This window comes from Mauremys reevesii, linkage group 4, assembly GCF_016161935.1.
Source record: "Mauremys reevesii isolate NIE-2019 linkage group 4, ASM1616193v1, whole genome shotgun sequence".
NCBI classification, from domain to species: Eukaryota; Metazoa; Chordata; order Testudines; family Geoemydidae; genus Mauremys; species Mauremys reevesii.
The window spans coordinates 52,824,922-52,850,105 of record NC_052626.1 but is presented as its reverse complement, the minus strand read 5'-3'; the positions used below and the strand labels follow the sequence as shown (position 1 = coordinate 52,850,105).

Genomic DNA, 25,184 nt, shown 5'->3' with positions numbered 1-25,184 from the left:
TTGCTTCTTTCTTGTTCTAATTCTCTGGATTGTGGATTTACAACTAAAAGGAGCATCTATATGGATGGAGATCTGATCTTGATCTTTTTTAAAGAGAGAGAGACTTTTTTGCAAGCCATCCTCCTATCTCAAACCTGATATAAGGACTGTATAAAGCAATCATGTGTGTATGTGATCTATCTGATCTATTAACCATTTCTTTTTTATTATTATCTTAATAAAGTTTATTAAGGATTGGCTGACAACGTGATATTTGGGTAAGATCTGAGATACAGATTGACCGGGGGGGTAAGTGTCTGATCCTTTGGGATTAGTAAGAACCTTACATATGGTGAATAGAGTTTCTAGTAACCTCTCACTACATTAGACCTGTTTGTCTGGATGGGCGCCAATGGCTGGAATGCCTAAAGGGGACTGTGTTTGGCTTCTGGTTAACCAGTGTGGTACTGCAGAAGCTCTTTTGTTTCTGGCTCGGGGAATCTAGTTATAGAATAAACCATCAGTTTTGGGAGATTGTCTGCCCTATTTCTGCCAGCCTGGCCTGAGTATGGCATTATCAGTGTGGTCCCTCCCAGGCACCCAGTCACAGGAACATCAAACATGATTCTGATAGGAATTCATAATAAGGAATTGGATACCAAATCATGTCTTCTTTACTATGTTGGCACTGCAAGGATAAAGTTTTCAGCTTGTAAAAAGGAACAGATCTGTTCAATAAGAAGGTTACTTTTCAGAGCAGATCAGCAATGCTAGTAGAAATGTGGTAAAATTCGATGGAAAAGATTACCAGAATATTATGCTTCAGATTTGGATTGTGTTGGTTAGTTACATAACTATTCCAGTCAGGGAACAGAAATAATACCACTTGACTTAATATGACCAATCAAAACAGTGCAATTTTTGAATATTTGCAAGACTTCTTAAAGAGAATAATGAGCAGAAAAAAACTGAATACTTTTCATGCTATGAATTATTCTCTCTACTTGCAAATTGATGTTGTAGCACAGACATAACTAAGATGTGAGGTATGTGTAGAAAATGAGAACACCTGAAAAGAAGTTATTTTATATATTTTAATTCATTAATTCCTGCTCCATTTATGGGACAATTGTCTCTGAGTCACTTTGTTTTAGTCTAGTTACATAATTTTTGTTCACTATCAGCAATTTTTAACTTGGATAGTTAGGGTAAAGTGAGGGAATAAAATATCTTTCCATTGCAAAAAGCACTTTACCATCAAAATCGAGACAAGCAATATTTTGAAATCAACTTTCATGGGCTCTCTATGTCAGACACAATCAGTGTTGGAGATATTTGCTATATATTGTGACTAAAGATAGAGGTCTGCTTTGGGTTTGTATTTGAAAAAGAAAAAATGTTCACACAGCTTTTTATTTTAAATCTTAATCCTTCTCCCATTCACTTCAGTGGGATTATATTCAGGCAGTCAACGAAGTATGATAAAAACTATTGTATATCAAGTGAAACATAAAGAAGAATACCATCTCTGTATCTAAACTTACATAGGGTGGCATCTTGTGACCCTCCTTCCCTGCCCCCCAAAAACCAGAATCTTTATAGTTATTTGCTCTTTGTTTAAGTAAATGCTTTTTCATTGGTGGATAGGAGTGAAGAAATTACTTCCTAAAGACAGGAACATGAAATGTTTGTTCTTGTAACAGGTTTCATATAAACACAGCCCAACAAAATACTGCACAGCTATGGGCCAAATCCCAAGGACCTTGTTCTGATTTTTCTCTGTCATCTTATCTAAATATTTTTAAATTGGCCCATTGTGAAGCAATACAAAAATGCAATGAATAAGGGCAGAAGAAAACAATCCGGAGAGATAATAAGGGCATACGGGAATGCCACATATTACAAATTCCAGATAACCTCTTGACACATAGAAAGTGGTTAACACAGTTCAAACTAATAAAGCAAAAAATTGTCCAATTTCTGAAGCTTGCACAGACTAAGATAATCTTCTGAATACTCAGTGAACTGTAACCAATAGTTTAGGAATCATCCTTGACAGTCAATGTGTTTTCTATGGCTAAAGTGTTTTACCCTTTTGAGAACTGAAAAAAAAAAAAGTTTTTACTTGATATTTACTCATACTTTAGTTAAGAAGAAAGTAAAGAGAGTTAGCGTGAGTAAGGATGTAATAAAAATTGAGAAAAGAACTCCTAAGCTAGTGGTGGGCAACCTGCGGCCCGTCAGGGTAATCCGCTGGCAGGCCGCAAGACAGTTTGTTTACACTGACCGTCGGCATTGAAAAGATGTCTGAGTAAATATGACTCTCACACCCCTTGTCACCTGAAGCACCCCTCAGATTATCCTGTGCTTAAGGATAGGTGTACTAGTTCTGATTCAGTCTGGTATGTGTTTGAGGCAGGGAGGAGTCATTTGAGAATGGAAGACAAGGGGAAGGGTGTTCCTTTCATGGCTCAGGGAAGATGCTTTGGTTGCTTGTTTTTGAAGCACTTCATTTTACTGATTGACTTATTTTGTGAATGTGTGTCTTCCTAACTGCCGAGTAGGTCTTAGCAGAGTTTTTACTGTTTCAAGTTTTTCTGGAGCACTGGCTGAAAATTAAAATACTGGTGTTTTGTTTGCTATATAAGCAGATTCCATCTGGAGCTCTTCACAATAAGAACAGTATAATTTAGCATATCTTGATAATGTGCTTTAAACCAAGCATTTGCATTTGGGGTTATCAGCAGAAATAATTCATAAATAATTCATAAATTAGGTGAAAAGTATGAATTGTATCTCCCTTGCCTTTCTGGAGTGATAGAAAGCTGCACTTCAACAATGTCAATACTTAATTTAATTCTCTTTTCATTTTGAGTTTTTTTTTTCCCCTTGCAAGTCTGCCAGGGAAAATTATGCTTAAAACAGCAGCAGATTAGAGAGTCTTCATCCTTTATGTAAATTATACATTACAGCAAAATACTGACACAGTAGACAAATTTTCCTTTTTATAAACTCTTAAAAGCTAAGATTTTCCAGGGATCTAACTTGCCCATGGACTCCTGGAAGATTTGTGTCTTTAATTGGTCCAGCCAAGTGCCCCAAAATACTCACTTTACACCCCCAACCCCACCCGCCAGGTGCCCTAGAACCAACCTTGTCTGAAAGTTCTGTCCATAGCTTGATGGGCTGCCTAAACCACGGAGAAGATGAGCAGATGAGTTCTGTACCAAATGGAGCAGGGCCGCCCAGAGGGGGAGCAAGTGGGGCAATTTGCCCCAGGCCCCGCAGGGGCCCCCACAAGAGTTTTTCGGGGCCCCTGGAACGGGGTCCTTCACTCGCTTCGGGGCCCCTGGAGCTTCTTCCACTCCGGGTCTTCAGCGGCAATTTGGCGGCGGTGGGGTCCTTCCGCTCCGGGACTCGCTGACGAAGTGCCGGGTCTTCAGGCCCCCTGAATCCTCTGGGCAGCCCTGAAATGGAGCCTGTGCATTGTCTTCACATTTAGCTTCAGATACAGTGGGTTGCAGTAATCCAGCCTGGAGGTGACAAATGCCTGCATCAGTATGACAATATGACAGTCCTTATCCAGGAGGAAGGGACAAAGCTCCCTGGGGAGTTGGAGATGAAAGAATGCATCTTTAGACAATAATACAATTTGTTCATCCAGATTTAGTGAGGAATAAAACAGGACACCGAAGCTTCACAGCATCACTTATGCATTCCCTGAGTTCAGCTTGAGGTAGTTGCTCTTAATCCAAGAACTGATCTGTTGTAGGCAGTATGACATCTGAGCGCAGTGGCAGTGGTTTCAGTACCCCAGTGGAGATTTAAAGCGTGATTTAGATATGTTTGTTAAAATGCAAATGATATTTTACAATAATATCCATTATCTCTATGCAATTTCTTTTATGGATTAACTTCTTATGAACCCCAGAATCAATGCCTGACTGATATATAACATGGTTGCTTTATGTTTTGCTAAAACCGACAACAGAGATTGATTATTCCATGATCACTTTTTTTTTTATGACTGAAGAACTGAAATAGTGTTATCATAATCTGTTTTGGTGTGGAATTAGGTATTTATTTTAAAGATATCTTTAATTCTTCATATCAAAAATCAGTAAAGTACGAAATATGTATAATACATAATAAAAAGTGATGAATTTTGAAGAAAAAATTCCACAGTGCTTCTATATTCAGTATCTCTAGTCTGTAAAATCATACACGCAAAACAGTAACATTTTTCCCTACATCTCTGCCAATGAGCGTTCAAATAGCACCACCGTCATGATTTCTGAAGATGACTTGGATGGTTAGTTTTAACAAGACATTTTAGAAAACATAGTACCTCCAATATTTAGAAAGCTTTGAACTACAGTTGAACCTCAGAGTTATGAACACCTCAGGAATGGAGGTTGTTCGTAACTCTGAAATGTTCGTAACTCTGAACAAAGCATTCTGGTCATTCTTTCAAAAGTTTACAACTGAACATTGACTTAATACAGCTTTGAAACTTTACTATACAGAAGAAAAATGTTGCTTTCCTTTTTTTTTTTTTAGTAGTTTACATTTAACATAGTACTGTACTGTATTTCCTTTTTTTCTTGCTTGCTTTTGTTTTTTGTTTCTGCTGCTGCCTGATTGTGTACTTCTGGTTCCAAATGAGGTGTGTGCATGACTGGTCAGCTAGTAACTCTGTTGTTTGTAAATCTGAGGTTCTACTATAGCCCTGATTGAGCAAAGTGCATACATGAAGTCATGCACATGATGAAAGTTAAGAATGAAGAATTATGGAATCCATAAAACTGTAGGTCTGGAAAAAGACTTTGAGAGGTCATCTAGTCCAGTCCCTGTGCTGAGGCCAGACCAGGTATACCTAGATCATCCCAAATAGGTATTTGTCTAATCTATTCTTTAAAAACCTCCAAAGATGGGGATTCCACAACCACCCAGTACTTAACTATTCTTTATAATCAGAAAGTTTTTCCTAATATCTAAGCTAAATCAACGTTGCTGCATATTAGGCCCATTTTTTCTTCTTGTCCTACCTTCAGTGGATATGAAGAACAACTGATCACCGCTCTCTTTATAACAGCACTTAACATATTTGAAAACTGTCATCTGGTGCTCCCTTATTCGTCTTTTCTCAAGACTAAACACATCTAGCTTTTAAACCTTTCCCTAGTTTGCTCATGAGAATGTCAAAAGCCTCGCTAAAATCAAGATTTATCATATCTGCAGCCTTCCCCCTATCCTCTAGGATATCCTAATGTAATCCTGGCATAGAAGGAAATTAGGTAGGACTGGTATGATTTGCTCTTGACAAATTCTAGTTGGCTATTACTTATAACCCTACTATCCTGTATATGCATATAGGTGTACTTAAATACTTTGCTAAATTGGGACCTAAGCCTTGACAATTGTCTCAGTTACTTAGTTGTGCCACTCATTAGGGTTCCAAATACAACTATTTTGCAGTGCTTAGGACATATCTAACATGTCCCTGGATGCTTATTCCCGCAGCTCCCATTGGCTGGGAACGGCAAACCGTGGCCACTGGGAGCTGCGGGTGGCTGTGCCTGTGTCGGTCAATGTAAACAAATTGTCTTGCAGCCTGCCAGTGGATTATCCTGATGGGCCACATGAGGCCTGTGGGCCGCAGGTTGCCCACCACTCAGCTAGAGACTGTTTGAAGCGCCCTAGAGATTTTGCTATTACGATTGATTTTACATAGTAGTTGGATGCCTTTTATGGTGCTGGACAGCTGTATAAAACCCTAAAAATAGATTGCTTAACCAGTAAGTGAGATCTCTGAATTCAATGTGTAACAATGACTGCATGCTGTTACATAGCAAAAACAGTGTTACAGGTAATGAAAACGTGATACATGAAGTGCTGCTATAAGGCTGGTCTTCGCTTACTGGCCCCAGACACATGGGTCAGAGTGACAAACAGTTATACTTCTGTTACATGGCAGGGGTCAGTACTGACTGACTTCAGTGGCTAAGTTTACATGGCATTCAAAAATCCCTGGTAAAAAAGTTAAAGACCTGTTGTAAACCAAATCTAAACAAGGGCAGAAATAAGGCTAATTTATCATCCGTGCGTTACCTAGCTGTTCACGAACATCAAAACATAATGAACACCTTGTGTACTGCAATGCAGACCATAGTTAACCATATCTGGGTGAATTAAGGATGGGGTAGTAATTCAAGTTCCTGACTTCCAGTGGTATAGAAGTTAACAACAAGGTATTTTATATGATTTTCAATCTTGGACTCTTGCATCCTGAGTGCAAAAAAATGGGAAGTACTTTGAATTGGAAATACTTCATAAACCTCTTCATAAGCTACTGCGTCAATCATAAGAACGATTATAGCATGTGTCCATACTTACAGGATATTTTTTTCCTTAGATCATAAACCATTGACAGACTTAGCTTTAAAGCAAAATGAAGCAAAGGAAGTGTAAAAGTTTTGCTCTTCAGTGGTAAAAGCAAAAAATAGTTACAACTACTGAAAAGTGTATGTTAGCCAAGTGTATAATGCATTATACTGTTTTCCTGCCCAAAGGCTCTGTAGGAAGGAGAGCCTAAGGGTGAAATGCTGGCCACATTGGAGTCCATGGCAGAACTACCAGGATTTCACTTTAATGCTTCATCATAATATTTATTCCTTGGTGAACTAATTAAAATAAGGAAGAAAGCTGAATTTTAGCCATGACAATATAGGCTATGGTACAAGTATAAGACATGGTAGCACATAGAAAGATTTTTATCCAGAGCTCTTCATCCTATACTTTGGAAGCTCAAAAAGCCAGCTGATTAGACCTGGACATACGCTTCACATTAGGGTGACCATATGTCCCATTTTGGCTGGGACAGTCCCTTTTTTTAAGCCCTGTCTCAGCCGTTCCAACTTTTTTGGCAAAAAACTTTTACTCAGTTGCCAAGAGTAAATGGGAAAAACACTCACTTCTGTCAAAAACCTGGGGTGCGGAGGAATGTGTGTCTGGGAGGGGTAAGCCATTGCAGTGGGGAGGCAGGACTTGGGCAGGGGGCAGGCAGTTCACCAACAAGCAGCAACGCCAGCCCCAGCCTTGCCCGGGGTCAGGCAGGGCTCCAGTGAGCAGCAACGCCAGCCCCGCGCAGGAAGGGGAGTGCAAGGGTTAGACTAGTGGCTTGGGCCAGCCCCATGTGGGGATGGAGGCTCAGGCAAGTCGTGTCCCATTTTCCTTTTGGGAAATATGGTCAACCTACCAACGTGATATATGCCATCATGTGCCAGCAATGCCCCTCTGCCATGTACATTGGCCAAACTGGACAGTCTCTACGCAAAAGAATAAATGAACACAAATCAGACATCAAGAATTGTAACATTCATAAACCAGTAGGAGAGCACTTCAATCTCCCTGGACACTCAACAACAGACTTCAAAGTGACAATTCTTCAACAAAAAAACTTCAAAAACAGACTCCAATGAGAAACTGCAGAACTGGAATTAATTTGCAAACTGGACACCATCAAATTAGGCCTGAATAAAGACTTGGAGTGGATGAGTCACTACAAAAATTAATTTTCCCTCTGCTGATACTCACAGGTTCTTGTCAACTGTTGGAAATGGACCACCTTGATTGCATTGGCCTCATTAGCACTACAAAAATAATTTTCCCTCCCTTGGTATTCACCCCTTCTTGTCAACTGTTGAGAATAGGCCACTTCCACCTTAATTGAATTGGCTTGTTAGAACTGAACCCCAATTGGTAAGGCAACTCCCATCTTTTCATGTGCTACAATATATATTCTTCTTACTGTATTTTGCACTCCATGTATCTGATGAAGTGGGCTTTAGCCCATGAAAGCTTATGCCCAAATACATTTGTTAGTCTCTAAGGTGCCACAAGGACTCCTCATTGTTTCTACTTCACACTCTCTTTGTAAGACCTAAATGAAGCAGTGGAGCTTAGAAGACTCCCATCTTCTCAAACACCAATTTCAGCAGGCCAAATTTAGAGGATCCTTTTAAAACTTTCATGTCTGCTGCAGCAAAGAATGCTAGAATTCCCAACAGTTCATTCACCACAGATGTTCCTGCAATTCCTGATCATGAGACCATTAACCTAAAGCCAAGTCCTGTGTATTAATTAGTTTTAAAGCCTTCCCAGCATAGGTCTTTGCTGCCCATGGGGGAGACATCCTGCAGGAGATAAATTAATGAAGTATCCTGGAGGGAGGGAGAATTGAAGCTGTTCTTATTAGATACCTTTGGCACACATTCTGGCCTTGAATTTGGGAAAAGGGTTCCACAGGTTGCAGTTTTCACAATTGATAAAGGTGCTTTGCATTTCTATAGCATGTTCACTAAGGATTGCAAAAAATGTGTCAAAAATATAAATCTCCACAGCACCCTTTTGAGATACGTAGTGAAGGTAAAGAGGATAGCTGTTCCCTAAGTTGGTAAATTGAGGCACAAAGGTGTTAAATGTAAACCAGAAAGCCTGACCAGCCCCTGTGTTTAACCACCAGGCTACCCTCCCTCCTCTTCATACACTCTTTGATGGGAACTCAATAAAATGTGAAGTATTAACGTAAAAGGCATTTTTGCCTTCTGAATTTCAGCAAGTTGGAGTCAGAATCTGAAGTAAAAAAACAGGAGTACTTGTGGCACCTTAAAGACTAACAAATTTATTTAAGCATGAGCTTTCGTGAGCTACAGCTCACTTCTTCGGATGCATAGAATGGAACACACAGACAGGGGATATTTATACATACAGAGAACATGAAAAGGTGGAAGTACGCATACCAACAGGCAGAGTCAGAGCAAATCACAAATATTCCTCTACAATCTCTAAAAGCATTTATTGCAATAGTTACCCATGGCAGAGACAGGAGCTTTATTTTCAGATGGTGCACATGTCCCCCTGGAGAGCTCTCCAAGTTTTATTTTCCTCTGTCAGTACAAAAGGGTCAGAGTTCCTTTGAAATACACATTCTTTTAGCAGCAGACTCAGGCATCCCTTGCTTCCTGAAAGCTCTTGCCCTTCTGCAACCCAGAATCGACCCTTTTGTGGCCAGATGAAATGTATATCTAATTTTTAAAGACCTGATGAGAGCTCATTTCAAGCCACTGAAATAGCCTTTTTATATATAGGTTGATCAAGGTGCCCTTGTTAGAGCTGTAACCTCAGTTTGATGGATCAACAGCTTGGGGGCCTTTCAATTAAGAGAACACTATCAGCTTAATGTAGCTCCTGATATTTAGACTTGGGGGGTACAAAAAAGGGGGGGAGTGATCTGACACTTAATAAAGGTACATGAAATATTTTCATGGTAGTTAAATCAGTTATTTTTATTTCAGGATTCCCTTGCAGTGGTGTTACCCCAAACACAACATCATTTGGTTCAAGTGAGAAAACTGGAAAGTGAAAACAGCTATTAAAAACAAATGAAACTAATAAATCTGCTTTCAGAGGCCAAGATGAATGAAATTCCTAAAAAGAAAAATAGTAAAATGTTTGAAAGTAACTCAGATTTAAGACCTCCCCACTTTAAATAATCAGTAATACAGAAAACTTTGGCTGATAAGACACATTATTTTCATCCTTCTTTATCGTAAAGAGTTTTTTAAAGTGATATGTTATTGGATTGGGTGGAATTAATTTAGTTCCAAAATAACCATAGCCCATTCCTTGACAATGAAATTGTAGATTTCATTTTTTTGTTCATTCCTTACAAGGTTATGGGACTGATCTTGAATGGTGCTGAGAGCTTTCTATGCACTTTTAAATCCCATTAACTTCACCAATCCCATTAACTGAGAGTTGTGAGTATTCAGCAAATAAGAGGAGGTACTCAGCAACTTGTATGATTGGGCTCTGGGATGCTTTAAAACACTGAGGAGCTGAGGACAGTGTAATGACTTACATTTGTTATATGTATTTCTCATTACTCTGGAAAAGTTTAACAACTAGCACAAGTCTAGACTTATAATTGGCTACAATCCTTCAGCGGTTTATTGATTGGCATATATATTTTTACCAGAACAGTGGCAAACTCAGATAAAATATATCAGGCTTCCTAGAAGAAGCCGAGTGAAATCTTATCCCCACTGAAGTCAATGAGAGTTTTGCCCATTGACTTCAATAGGGCCACGTTTTCATCCATAGAGTTTGAAATATACTTTGGTTCCGAACCTGTTCCCTTTTGCAAAACGTTATATGGCATTTTGGGGTCTGAATGCTTAGAAGACTTATGCATGTACTTAACTTTAAACATGAGTAGTCCCATTGGTCTCAATGGAACTACTCATGTGCTTAAAGTTAAGCATGAAAGTCTTTGCACAATCAATGCTGTTTTCTGTTTACTCCTCAACATAATTGCCATTGGAAAAATGGATCCTATTTGTTGGCTAAGTAACTTTTTTTTCTTTCTTTTATTTTTGGGATCCCATCAGATTTATTTTTACCTGTTTGCAATATTCCAAGTACTGCACTGTTCCACTGCTGTCTAGTTTGGTTTGGTAGATGGCTAAGTGAAGTGAAAGTGTAATTTATTTACCTATGCAATATATATGTTTTAACACTTTCTAGCAACCTCGATTTTCATCTTTGTCTTATTCTTTTAGCTGTGGACAATTTTAAGACCTCTCTTTTGCGTTTTTGTTATACTTTTTGCTTTAGAATACACGTGGGGAATTTGGCAGGCAAGAATCTTCACAGTATTTGTAATAAAAGGTCTATTTTTTAAAATGCCTTTTACCAGGCTTCCTTTTATGTGCTCCCAGTATTAGAATCTATAAATAAGTGTGAGCACAAAGTTACTACTAATATATAGGGTCTGATCCTGCATTTGCTGAAGTCAATGGCAACACCCCACTGAGTTCAATGTATGAAGGATAGTACCCAATGTGTGACAGATTTATGTTACCAATTTGCCTGAGGTGTTAGGTGATTAGGCTGAGACTGCAGGATTGTTAGAGGAAGGGATGAAGGAGCACACCAAGTGTTTAAGTTTTAAAGCTTTATTAGTATAACAACAGCAGTGAGTGCGGGGTGCTTTTTACGTTACTTAAAGGAAGGAAGAAAGCATTAGTGCCTGTGCCCTAACCCACTTTTATGCTTAAACACGCACAACCCAAGGCTGGACAAGGCTGGGTGTAACGTAAGAAGAAGAGGGGGAAGGGTAGATGAGAGTTTTGTTTTGTACACAGGCCGTTTACGGTTTGCTGTTTATTTTTTTATTTGCTTTGGCTTCTAGGAGGGTTTTTAAGTTTGGGTTTTTGGGGGGCATTTTGTTCAGGGACCTCTGTCCCCTGTACTCTTTGTCCCTGTCCAAACTGGCTTTCTCCGGCTTTCTTAGCTTTTTCAAAACACACTCGCTTCAGGGAAGCGAGACTTTGTTTTCCCCCTCGCTGGCCTTCGCTGTCTCACTAGCTTTTGCAGCCTCTGCAGTCCTGCTTAGCTTAGTTTTAACAGCTGATCGGGTTTGGAATCTAGGCTCCCGTCTTTCTTGGCAGGTAGCTGAGAGTCGATTGTGTTGAGTGGCCTTGGGCTGAAGTTGGCCTCTTATCTTCATACCTAGCTGGAGCGTCGAGTTAACCCAATTCCCTTCTCTCTCCCTCCCTCTTCAGCCTCTTGCAACCTGCAAAGGAACCTTTTACTCCACACTCACACCTTTAACTCTTCCCGAAATACCTTGCAATGCCTGCCACAGCGTTAGCAACATACAATGCTGATCTGCCTCCCCAGGGGACCCCCTGAGGGAGGGGGCCATTGGGTTGTGACATTCCCTCTCTTGACCCTGAATCAACATTTTGTTGTGAGGGGTCACCAGTTAGGCTTTTACCGTCCCTCTGACACAGTGGCTAGTGTTACCGTTGGCCTTCTACACAAACAGCAATATAGCACAAACAAAATTGTTAGAGTGGCAACAGAGTGTAAATACCAGGTATTATACAAATGGCAGGGAAACTTAGGACTTGCCCTAGTTGTAGATATCTGTAGATGTCTACATAGCTTAATTTTTATCCACAAATAATTACACCTGAAAATCACACCTGTAGTTATATGTGAATTCAAAAAGGGAACCAGAGTTATAAGCTGGGTGAAATCTTAAAATCACATATAACATGTGAAGTAAAAAGCATATTTCAAACTGCTTTGAACATATGTTTGTGCTCAGAAGTCACGCTAAACCATATTTTAAGATGTGAGTGCCTAAGCTGCATCTGGAAATAGGTACTCCAGTAGCAAGAGATAATTGTAATGCAAAATCCAATATAGTTTTGTTCAGACAAAATGACTAATTTTGTGAGTTTGTATGCAAATGACCCAGTTTATGGGTCAGCTCCTCATCTGGCATAATTAAAAGCAGACGTAGCAGAGGGGCTAGATTAGTTCTATATCAGTTCTCTCAAAACCTTCTAGATCAAGACCTGTCTATACTTAAAATGCTACAGCTGCAGCACTTCAGCGTAGACACAATCTATACCTTTGGGAGTGGTTCTCCCATCGGCATAGGTAATACACCTCCTCAAGAGGCAGAATTCTTCCATCAATCTAGAGCTATATACATGGGGATTGAGATTGTTTTAACAATGCCATTCAGGGGTGTGAATTTTTCACATCCCTGATTGATCTAGCTAAACTGACCTAATTTTCCAATATAGACCAAGTTTAGATTATATTTGTTCATTTTACAAATCAGAAGGTTCCCGCCCCCAACCACCCGACAATGCTGCAACCTCTATTTGGGATCTGATATCACTGTTAATAATGATTGTGCAGTGAGAACTTAGCTGACAATTTGGATGATGCAAGAAATAAAGTTAGAATCCAGCTCACTCTTCCATAATGGTACTATCTCTTCCAGGCAGAAAAGTAAAAACACCAAAACCCACTGCTCTTGACATTAAAGTAAGCAGGCTTGACTCCAAAATGTACATGGAATAGACATATTGAGTAAAAAATGTCACTTTTATACTGTTACTTTGCCTGACTATAAACCTCTGGAGGTTACTTTTGCCATTTTTCCACATAGTTCTTAACATGCCTATATGTTCTGCATCAGCAGGTATTTCTTTTTCTGAAGGAGAGAGAAAATGTGTCTGTGTTCAGTGACAGTATAAGATGGCTTTAGCAGTCTGGAATATCTTTTTAGCTGGAGATATATGCCTATCTCCCTTTGTCTAAATGCCATTAGTGGTAAGTACAAAGCTTCAGCTGACCACTGAACTCTATTGTGATGCATTACATGTTTAGCTGTAAAAAATGAGCTGATTTCTGAATTCACAATAAAATAAAAGAGAGATTATTATCCTGTTAAGTATCTTAGTATCATAGCAGAAAGGCTGTTTTGGGTAGCTGCCAAGGTACCAGCTAAATCCTGCACATGCAGCTGCAATTTTAGCATTAAAAATAGATATAGAAATAGTGCAACTTTCTGGGATATGCAAACTATGAACAGATTCATGTTAATTTAAAAACATATTGGAAAAATAAATGCAATCTTCACGTTGACATCTGTCATTCTACAGCTTTTCAGTAAATGCATGCCAGCTAGAAAGTGGATTATTTTCCTTCCTGAGACCATTAAAAAAAAAGTGGACGTATTAAGTCATTTATTGGAAAAGACAACAATAAATGACTTTACAAAAGTAAGATAAGACATAATGAAGATAATTGTTTATGAATTTGGTGAACGTTTGTGTACAGTATTTAATGCAATAGATTATGTTAAAAATGTCTGTTTATAATCAACAAAAAAGCGATGCTCAAGCTGAAACTCTGTATTCCTAGGTATTTCAAAGGAGTCTGTGTTCAGTGGGTGATTTTAGATGCCATAAGCATTGTATCACTAAGCACATTAAGGCAGTGTAAGGGTGTAATTTCAATCATAACTTTGAATTGCTTGACTTAAATCAGCAGATGCTAAACAAAACACTGACATGACTTTTGTTTTTCATTTCTTTTTTATTTAGCAGGGTGTGTGTGTGCATATGCACACACGAGCAGGGGGAGGTGCAGGGATAGGGGAGGCATTGTAGGGGACCCACACAATTGTCATTAGAGAGACAGTTGTGCAATGTCTTGTAACACCACAATTGGCAGTTAAATTTAGCAGCATCTTAGAGAGAACAGTGCCACCTACTGAGCCATCACTTCCAGCAGCTGCACTATCTTGCTGTTTTTTTTCCCCTTTAAGATAAAGGGGATCCCACTGTTTTTCATGCCTGGCCAGATCATAATGGGGTAAATTTGTCTCTAGAGCAGTCTGGAAAATGAGAATTTTTCCAGTGGGAGTTTTCACAGGAAAAAATTCCACGAGAAAATTTCCTGATAGGAAATACATGTTTTCACATAGGAAAATTAGAAACAATGTCCAACATGTCCTTAATCTTCTTTCCCCCCATTTTCTCACCATTTTCCAGTTGTTCCCATGATGGGCTTCTGCCCCCAACCCACTTTTCTAGGAAAAAACATAAATAAGAGAAGGTGGGCATTTCCCCACAATTTCTGAACAACAGATGTTTTCTTCCCTAAAGTTTTTAATTACAGATTATCAAACCAAGAAATTCCACCAAAAAAGATTTTTGTGCAAAAACTTGTTTTCTATGAAAACTAAATTTTTTAAAAATAAAGATGTAATCACAAATTTTTGATCAGCTCTATCTCATGGATCTCTTATGCTTCTCCTGTCTGAATCATGATACTGTTTGTGATCATAAAATACCCCTATGGCAACTACAGCAATTGCTTATGTGGAAAAGATGTATGTGGAAGTATTCAGAATTTTTGATCAATCTATAATGATATGAGTTCAATTGTTCTTGGGGCAGGAAGAGGGAGTGATCACTCTTGTATTTCTCTTTATGTCACCTCTTCCTTCCCATCTCTTCTGTTTTCTTCGCCTGCTTTGGAAACATGCTTTCCCTCCCTCTGATCCTCCACTCACCCCCCTTTCCTGCACATTCTTCTCTCACTGGAGGCGCCTGGTGGTCCCACTGGTGTCAAGTATCCCTCATCTCACTGGTAGCTCTGGTCGCTCAGGACAGCTCCTTTTCTATCTGCTCAGCTTATATATTAGCTGTCCCTAGTGGTGTCAGCTAGGCTAGCACCTCTGCCTTGTTTATACCTGTTGTAGGGAACCTGCATACCCATGGAAGCAGTTGAAATAAATGCAGAAGAGCCAGCATAATGTTTTCTTCAGACTCACTATGGCCCACCAGCAAGCATGGGAAATAGGATTTAATCTCTTGTACGCATTAGGGGCCAAATTGCAGCTGACCCTGCACAGATATGCATGAAGTAGGGAAAAGGCCACAAGGAATCCTCCCCTTTGCACATCTGCACAAATGGCCGGCACACTCGCAGGCCTAGTGCACTTGTGCAAGGGTAGGACAGTGTAGTGCTCACCAGCACTGCTGTATTCCCAGGCAGGGTTGGGACCTTGCTCCTGCTCTCCTTTATGCACCAGCAGTTAGAAAACAGAAGAAGCAGAAACATAGACTGTATTCTTCCAAAGAGTGCTGTAGTTGTCTCTATGAGTGCACTCACGACCCCATTCCCAGTCATTCCGCTGACTCAGTACAGACACAGGCAGAAGCCCCTCTGTGGCCTGCCACCAGTGCAGAGATCTTTCCCCTTCCCTGTACAGCTGTGGCATTAAAAACCACAACAGATCTATAGGACTGGTTCATTTGGTTTAGTTTGTTCAGTGTATTCCCTGTTAAATGTCAGAGAAAGACTTTCAATCCAATTCAGTTGGTGCTTGAGGGGACTTTTGTATAAACCAACATTAGGACTGGGCAAATGGTTCAGACAGAAAACTGAACTGACTAAATACATTTTGACTCTGCTAAGATGAACCTGAGCATTGCAAGGTCAGTTTGGAAGACACGGAATCTTGAGTCTTCTTCCTACTAGGTTGTCCAAATATCTCACAACTAGGAGCTGGTATCTAAATATCATATAGTAGATAGATGCAGTCAAATAATTTTATTTTTATTTACTGCACATTCATTGTTCATCAAGCTCTAGCAGTAGAGATACCTGAGGCAGTAAAGAGCTTAGATATTTTTATACTTGTGTATCCCCACATACAGACATCCTTTGAGAAGACTAAAAAGTGCTTTCTGTAAAGATAGACGTGGTCAGATTTGGTCATCTACACATTTTGGAAGACAGAAGAATTGAGGGGGATCGATACATACCTAAGTATGTTCCAGTCCCTTACTCATTTAACATATTACAAGGATTGAATTATTCACTGGGCTCAGATTTCAATCCAAGTCTCATCAAGACAGACTATATTCAGTTTTCTCCATCCAAAAAACACCTTGCTTTTTATTCATTCAAAGGCCTGGCCGCTAGTTTGATAGTAGAAGTCATTCTGTATCTGAGGGTCTTTTCACTTTGAGCCTAAACCAGAAAGATGTTGAAGAGGAGTCTCTGCTGGTAAAGAAATTAAATTGTGGATGTCTTCAGGCATTTAAGAAATTGTACATTAAGTTTCTGTGTAAGAACAGACATAAAATGTAGCTACTGAGTATAATAATAAAATAAGTCCTGGCTGCTTTTTTCTGAAACTTTCCTTAAAATAGAGGATTGAGGCTAAGCTTCATCTAAAATCCTAAGATTTTATCCATGGTAGCAAAATAGGAAAAGGATTAGGTTTGATTTTTCTTAAACTCATGTTAAATAAAATGGATGTAGAGTTTAATGGATTTTTATCTGATTTCATATTCCTTTCAAATTGCTAAGTGTCACGCCAGTGCTTAAGAGTAGCATTGCAAGTATTCAAGCTAAAGAAATGTTACATAAACCTTAGTTTGTTTTAATGAAGTTAGAGTTCCTGTCCTTCAGCTCCCAATTCAGTGATAATCCTTTCTAAGACACATATGGCTGTAACACTGATATGAATGGCTCCCCAAACAGAACTAAAGATTAGTACTATAACTAGTTCCTTCTTATATGAAGTTTGTGTGTATGTATATTACACCACAAACACACACTTTTGGCGGAGTGGAGAGGACCAAGAGATTTGACAGAGATTAGCTGGTTTACTTGAACCGTGATTTCCTTTGCAAATATCACATTTTCATACTTTTGGATTATTCTCTCCAACCAACTTTCTTCAAACAGGGTGAGTTTTCTAAATTGCCAAAGTGAATTAGGAACACAAATTTCACTGAAAGTTGAATGTGACTTGTTTTCCTAAAATCACTTTAGGCCCTTTTTAGAAAGCTATCCACAGTATCTAGGTTAATCTGGTATTGACCTGATTCAGTCTTCAAGGGTGTCTCAGAAGTATAATTGTATCTGTGTTTTATATCATACTAAACACCAAAATATCTGAAAATCTAAAGAAGATCAACAGCTATGTGGATGTCTACAAACAAACCCTACTGAAGTGTGCAAACCTCATATTTGCAAGTAGTGAGTTCTCAGACAATCTGACTGAATAGTAAAGCAAGGGGTTGCTGAGAGCAGTAGTGTAGTCAAGGGTAAACACCGGTAAATGGAGTTTGCAGACTTCTTATTTGGGGAATATGGAGTTTAGGTTAGTTTACCTCTTTTAAAAAAAAAACACCACTATATCACTGGTGGAGAGTTTCCATCCACACCACAATGGAGCCAAAGGGGTGAGGGAGATTCTCTCAAAATTTCCCACCCTCTTCATTGTCCATCCACAGAGCACTCATTGGTCTTCCTCTATAGGGACCACAGATTACCAGTAATTGTGATTGAAGTGGGGAGGAGGAGAAAGACAAAATCAAACCTCCAGGAGGAAGCTCTGACAAAACCTCCCGTCTCCCCAGTGCACACACACACATGCACACACACATAAAATTAGATAGTGGGTGATATCTGAAGAGCTCTGCTCTTTTTCATGGAAAATCTTCTAGCCAGATGGGCTCCTCATTCCAGATCTTTTTCTATCATATAGGATGGCAGCAGAGATGCTAAACCATTTTTGGGGTACAACTGGGTGGCCACAGAAGGGGTCTGCTACTTGATCAATCTCGATTTAGGATGGTATGTGCAAAAGGCATTCCAAAATACAGAAAGAAAGATTTCTAGAGTGTCTGAAACTGCAAGTCCGCAGACTGGTGTGCCAGTGAATCCGACTAAATCCGAGCAGGCAAATGTCAGATGATAAATTTTGCAGAGACAAATTGCTGTCAATCTCAGAATGTAGGATATACCTGGTTTCATGTTGCCCTTTCCTACAAAGATTCACTTAAAGGCAAAGAAATGGTGAATAAGTAAAATTAAGGTAATTTATACTGGTGTGGAAGGGCTCTGAAAGGAAAAATAAGGGATGGTTTCCTGATAAACCAAATCAGCATTGAATCAAAAGAAAGTAGGAGAAACCAAAGATGAAGTTTCAGTTAAAATGACTACTTTCACTGGGCACTGGACAGCAGGAATTTTTATTGTACCATTGGAGCTGATATAGGTAGAAGATAAATCTTCAGCAGAAAATGTGATCTTTCAGAAAATAAAAACCAGGCTATTTCCCTTTAAATACACACAGTGACCTGTATTTGGTAGCTAAATACAGCAGCAGAGCAAATTGGCCTCATTATATGTTCTTCTAGTTTCTTCGCCTGCCTGAAATATGTCAGGGCAAAAATTACCATAAGGTTGTTGCCTGCTCAACAATCCTGTAGGAACTAAGAGACTAAGCATTAGTTTTCATTTGAATTAGGTATATGTTACTGAAGATAATCTCAGACAGCTGATTTTAAAATCTGTTTTGCCAAATTCAGAGCTAATGTGTAAGGATGTGTAAGTTTTGCATCAATAAGTGGATGTACATGGGTCTAAAGGAGTCTAAGTTTAGTAACTTACATACTGCAGGGATAGTAAAGATAACCTCAGATCAACTTAACAGAATGTAATTTATAACCCTATACATATCACCTCTGAATTTGGCTCACTGAGTCTGATGGAGTCTAAAATGGTTTACTCACATGCTAAGGGGAAAACAGGGTATAGCAGGAAAATCAGCTCAAAGGAAATGTAAAGTAAGCCACATTCAACATTAACTACCCTCATCTGGCTCTTAGGCATATGTCAGTAAATTACATCAGTTTATACTCAGGACTTTCATACATCCACTTAACACTTGACAAATCACCTCTGAATTTGGCCTTGCATCTCTGAAAAATTGTCAGCTACTTCCAAGTTATCCATAAAATGCTGCTTTAATTTGCTTTTTATTGCTGTACATTTTTAGTTATCACTTCATCAATTTGCTACTAGATGAAAATAAGAGAAATTAATGGATTAGGCACTAAATAGATTGGTCCAAATCCCACATTCATCTTGAAATACAATGCACTGACTATTATGCCATCAATGAAAACTGCTGCCTACCATAATGTTTCCACCCTACTGTCATTCTACTTCTAGAATAGAAATCTTGCTATCAAAATGGGACATATTAATTTGTATTTCATCAGACCATAACTGTTTCAATAGTATACGGTCATTATCTTCTCTTCCATTCAGACACTCACTCATCAACTCTTTTCATGGTTTCTGCTCTTTCAGCAACATTATCTCCCTTTAACTCTTGAACAGCTTTTGAAGCTCCCCATCTCCTGTTTCTCTTGAAGTTTCAAAATGTCCACATATCTTAGTTCAGCCAGTACAAAAAAACCCTCAACCATTGTCACTCTAAAGCGATTGTATTGCCAACTCCAAGCTTTCAAATATCATGAGATTAGCTTAACAACCATGATGTTATGTGTATATATAAATAAATGTAAAATGGGGCTCTAGTTTCTTTTTATTTAAGCCTTCAGGGAATCACTTTTCCAAGCCTCTCTCTACAACTGTAAGAGCTAGAAACCAGCATTTAATAAAAAAAAGCTCAGATTTTCAGGTTATCACATGATGCCAGCAGCTGTGACTTTAAGAAAGACTGCCCACTAAATACCATGAGGTTCAAGATAAAGATCATGACAGTTGGCAATACAGTGATTTCATATTATCTCCTTTTCAAAATATGGATGGATAGTAAGTGCAAGTAGTTGGGGCAGTGAACATTGAGTTTCAAATAGCACTTGGTTCTTGATATCTCACAGCTTTGCTTTCTCAACGCACAGTGGCCATTTGCTGTGGTTACTTATCTGCTCATTGGAGGGACAAGGTGTAATCATGTAGTTCAGACTTAAATTCAGGGGACTCCAAATAGTTGTTTTGATACAGAACCATCAATAGTCCATCTAACTTCCCAAAGATTTTGGCTTATTTTTCTCAAAGACATACTTTTGTGAAAACAAGACATTATTTAATTCCCAAGGTCAGGGTAACATGATAGTTAGAAGAAAATACAGAAGAGCATGTTTAAAACAAAATGCAAAACATGTTAATATCTGTTCACCTTGCAGAACAGTCAGAGGTTTCCCTTGGAACTGCGGTTCACTTTTTCTGTCCCCCATCTCATTTTACCTCTCTACAAAAGATATACAAAGGCAAGTGCCTAGATACAATTTATTTACTAGTCCAATCTACCTATTTATTGATTTGTGTCCTTTAATACCAGACACATAGCAGAAGTAAATCACAAGGCAAAAACGACGTTCTCCAGTACAGACTGCTAAAGCAGTTTTTATTTTTGGCCATAGGCACAACTATTGGGTAAGGAATAAGGGGCACACGTGACCCCTGAACATTTTACTATCCCATTAGATTTAATCTATTTTCACTACCTGTGGCGCCATTCTCAAAGTCTGTAATGCACTTACACCTTTTATAGATAATTACACCCCACTATCTATACAGTTTTGGAGGCAACTGCACATATACTGTTCCAGATAATGTTTTATATCTGGAAAAAAATCCTGTAAATGAGCTTAAAGTTTAAGACCAGATCTCAGCTGGAGTAAATTGGTACACCTCCAGCTATGCCAAGTCATATCAGCTAAGGATCTTTTACACTTTGAACATTTGTATTGATCTCTATGTAGCCAGCATAGATATCCAAGATACCATAATTATGCTTTTGTGAACTCAAAACAGGGATTGAATGTACACTTTGCAACCTTTTATGCAGTTGTATCAGTGGGTAAAACCCACACCCATTACAGGTCCTTAAATATTGTTTGAAGTAAAGTTTTCATGGCATTGCATAAAATGTTGGAAGCACTAAGGCTATTGCAGTATTGCTAAGAGAATTGTTTGCAGTTTGCCATACTTGATTTACTGGCGTTCTAACTCATTTGATCAATAAGCTGAAATTGGAACAAGAGACATCACCTAAGGTTTTGAGGAATGTTGGGCATTTCTATCTTGTCATCACAGTCTTCTGTAGACAACATGGTGGTAGAAAGTGAAAGGCAAGTTTTAGATATTGGTCCTATATTATTAGGATTGTTATGATAAGCATCATTAGGTGATGAGTTTGCTCTCTGTTTTGGTCTCTGATTAAAGACAATACTTGAAGCAGATATGCTCTCTGGGAACTGAACATTTAAGTTGGGCTGAGATTCTTGAAAGGATTGTGTATGGCCACCTTTGTTCCAAGACTGTTGTGTGTATGTATATATATATATAAATAAAACAAGTTACACTTAGAATATACCTAGATTCCACCTCTGATTCCTCCTCCACTGGGAGAGTGACCTGTCAGGCACCAGACATAGCAGACATCTGCTACCAATCAACAGAGGGAAGACAATGGTGTCAGAGCAGGACATGATATTAGAAGAAGGGGCAACAGTATTATTAAAGTATCTTAAGAACACATTAGATATAAAAAAATTAACTGGATTTCAATCTGCCCCTGCCCCTTACCATACTACTAACGCAGTATGTGTAATAACTAGATCACTGGACTATGGCTCACAACAAATTAGAGGATTGGGCCAAAAGAAACCTGATGAGGTTCAACAAGGACAAGTGCAGAGTCCTGCACTTAGGACGGAAGAATCCCATGCACTGCTACAGACTAGGGACCGAATGGCTGGGCAGCAGTTCTGCAGAAAAGGACCTAGGGGTTACGGTGGACAAAAAGCTGAATATGAGTCAACAGTGTGCCCTTGTTGCCAAGAAGGCTAATGGCATTTTGGGTTGTATAAGTAGGGGCATTTCCAGCAGATCGAGGGATATGATCATTCCCCTCTACTCAGCACTGGTGAGGCCTCATTTGGAGTACTGTGTCCAGTTTTGGGCCCCACACTACAAGAAGGATGTTGATAAATTGGAGAGAGTCCAGCGGAGGGCAACAAAAATGATTAGGGGGCTGGAGCACATGACTTATGAGGAGAGGCTGAGGGAACTGGGATTGTTTAGCCTGCAGAAGAGAAGAATGAGGGGGGATTTGATAGCTGCTTTCAACTACCAGAAAGGGGGTTCCAAAGAGGATGGATCTAGACTGTTCTCAGTGGTAGAAGATGACAGAACAAGGAGTAATGGTCTCAAGTTGCAGAGGGGGAGGTTTAGGTTGGACATTAGGAAAAACTTTTTCACTAGTAGGATGGTGAAGAACTGGAATGGGTTACCTAGGGAGGTAGTGGAATCACCTTCCTTAGAGGTTTTTAAGGTCAGGCTTGACAAAGCCCTGGCTGGGATGATTTAGTTGGGTTTGGTCCTGCTTTGAGCAGGGGGTTGGACTAGATGACCTCCTGAGGTCCCTTCCAACCCTGAGATTCTATGATTCTATGAACACCTGGGTTCTATTCCCAGTTCTGCCAGTGGCCTTGGCCAAGTCACTTCATCTCTCTGTTCATCAGTTTCCTCATCTATAAAATGGCGATAATGGTACTTATCTCCCTCAATTGCAAAGTATTTTGAGATCTATTGATGAAAAGAGCCAGGCATCATTACTGTTATTTGAAACTTTACCATTAGCAATAATGCAAAACTTGAAGTCATGTTGCAGTTGAACGATATTACTTCACCCACCGTGTCTCTTCAATAGACTGTACAGTTAAAACATGGGGTAGGCAAAGTAAAGCTCGGTCTTGTTCTTTAGTGTAATTCTTGTCTGTTTACACTATTTTAGACAATAGAAAGCATCTATATAAAGAAGCAACATATTAAAGCAAGCTTTTCTTTTATGTGTTTCAAGGTGTTGTACATCCTGGGTTCCCCCAACCCCTACAAAGAAGTCTAAACTCTATTCTAGAGAGTTTACAAATTAGATTGATCAGAAAGTTATTGTGTTAAACAGATAAGATCAAATGAGAGAAGAATGTTGAAGTAATGTTGACCAGAAATCTTGCAATAATAAATGTAGAGGTTTCCTACACTAGTGATCTCACTTAGCTACTCATAAATGTGATTATTTTTAGTTCTGAGGAAGGTGAGAGCCTGAAAATCACTGGTTTGAGTTAGGCACGATGCTTATGAGCATTACATAAACCTCTCTCTATGTCTCTGACATAGCATCTTAATCTATAAAATCTTGTTCCATGTCTATTAAAGTAGATATGGAGTCTGATGTCAGATTGTGTAGTTTTGTAATGTGAATAAACATTCATTAGGAAACAGCTCGAGGGAACTAGAGTAATTTGAAATGTTATTAAATCTATTTGTCCTAAAGGCAAACAGTGACCGTTCCTTTGGTACCACCTAATCCTGCCCATTTACTTACAGCAGTTCCACATTTTGCTTCAAGAGGTACAAAACTGGAAATTGCCGACAGGAAAGCACAACTCACATTAAGCGTACGGTGAACCATCTCTGTTCTTTGCCAAAAACCATTACAGTGTCTTAGATTTCAATCATTGCCTTTGCATGCCATCTAATAATGACTCAGGAGGTAATTGTACTACTCTGCTCAGCATTGTTGAAATCTCAGCTGGAGTACGGTGTCCGGGTTTGGGCACCACACTTTAGGAAAGATGTGGACAAACTGGAGAGAGTCCAAAGGAGAGCAACACAAATGTTAAAAGGTTTAGAAAACCTGAGCTATGAGGAAAGGTTAAAAAAATGTGGACACGTTTCGTTTTGAGAAAGAGGACTGAGGGGGGAACTTAAAACGGTCTTCAAATATGTTAAGGGTTGTTATAATGAGCACTGTGATCAGTTGTTCTCCATGTCCACTGAAGGTAGGATGAGTAGTAATGGGCTTAAGCTTCAGCAAGAGAGATTTGTGTTATGATATTAGGAGAAACTTTCTAACTGTAAGGACAGTGAAGCAGTGGAATAGGTTTCCAAGGGAGGTTGTGGAATCCCCATCATTAGAGGTTTGTAAGAAGAGGCTGGACAAACACCTATCAGGGATTGTCCAGGTATACTTGGTCCTGCATCAGCCAAGGGGATGGACTAGTTGACAGTTGTAGGGCATGTCTACCCTATAGTGCCCCCCCACCCCCCGCTGAGTTAATGCAGTGCTCTGCATATTCCCTGTCTCAGTTTCCCTTCTCAGGAAGTCAATCACTTCATTTCAGGCACATTTGACACTTGACTCAATCCATCCTTGTTAGAGCTTGTTTATTACAAAACCTCATATAAAAAGAGCCATAACAATAAGTCCCAAATGAACAAAACATGCTTCTGGCTAAAATGATTGCCTGAAGACTGCCATCTAAGGTCTGTTCCCAGTCCCCACTGGGCTCAAACTCTCTCTCTCTCCACTTATAGGAGGAGTCTCAGGCCTCCTTCTGGAGCTTGGGTAGTTCAGGCAACTTTTGTCCTTTCCTTCACCAGAGGTACCCACCTTGACTCCTGGAGCTAGGTGGCAATTCATCTTCCTCGCCATACCTTGTGACAGGTAGGGCCAACCAGTAGGCAGCAAGGCCAATAAAGGGAATACTACCTTGTCACAATGACCTTTTGAAGTTCCCTTCCAGCCCTACATTTCTATGATTCTATGTCCTCTGGTTATGCTGAGAACTTTATATCCAAGCACATTCAATTTCTGTTGACAGGGTAAGTCCTTTTCAACAGTAACAGATTTTTCTTTCCTCTCAGAGCCATTAGTTTCAGCAGTAGGAACTAAACTCAGTCTTACGACCCTTTAACCTTGTTTGTTTAATTTGCATTAAGGGCACTGAACCTGTCTCACCTCTGTAGTGTCTATGGACAAGTTATGTAAGCCGTATTAGATTGTGCTTGAAAATGCACATACATTTTCATTGCAATAGACTATCGCCTGTACACTCAACCTTAGAAGATTTCATATCCCAGTGTTTGCTCCTTTTAAGCAGTCTGGAACTTATACAATTTCTAGTATGCTTTACAGTATAAAA

The 25,184-nt window shown here is 39.3% G+C and overlaps 1 long non-coding RNA gene across 1 annotated transcript in view; it reads right to left on the bottom strand.

Annotated features, from left to right (window-relative positions):
• The window catches only part of LOC120405096, a 117,048-nt gene that overhangs the window by 8,043 nt on the left and 83,821 nt on the right, over window positions 1–25,184 (bottom strand). The window contains exon 2 of the long non-coding RNA XR_005598357.1: window positions 3,133–3,512. This is a non-coding gene — a long non-coding RNA (uncharacterized LOC120405096). The remainder of the gene's footprint in view (window positions 1–3,132; window positions 3,513–25,184) is intronic.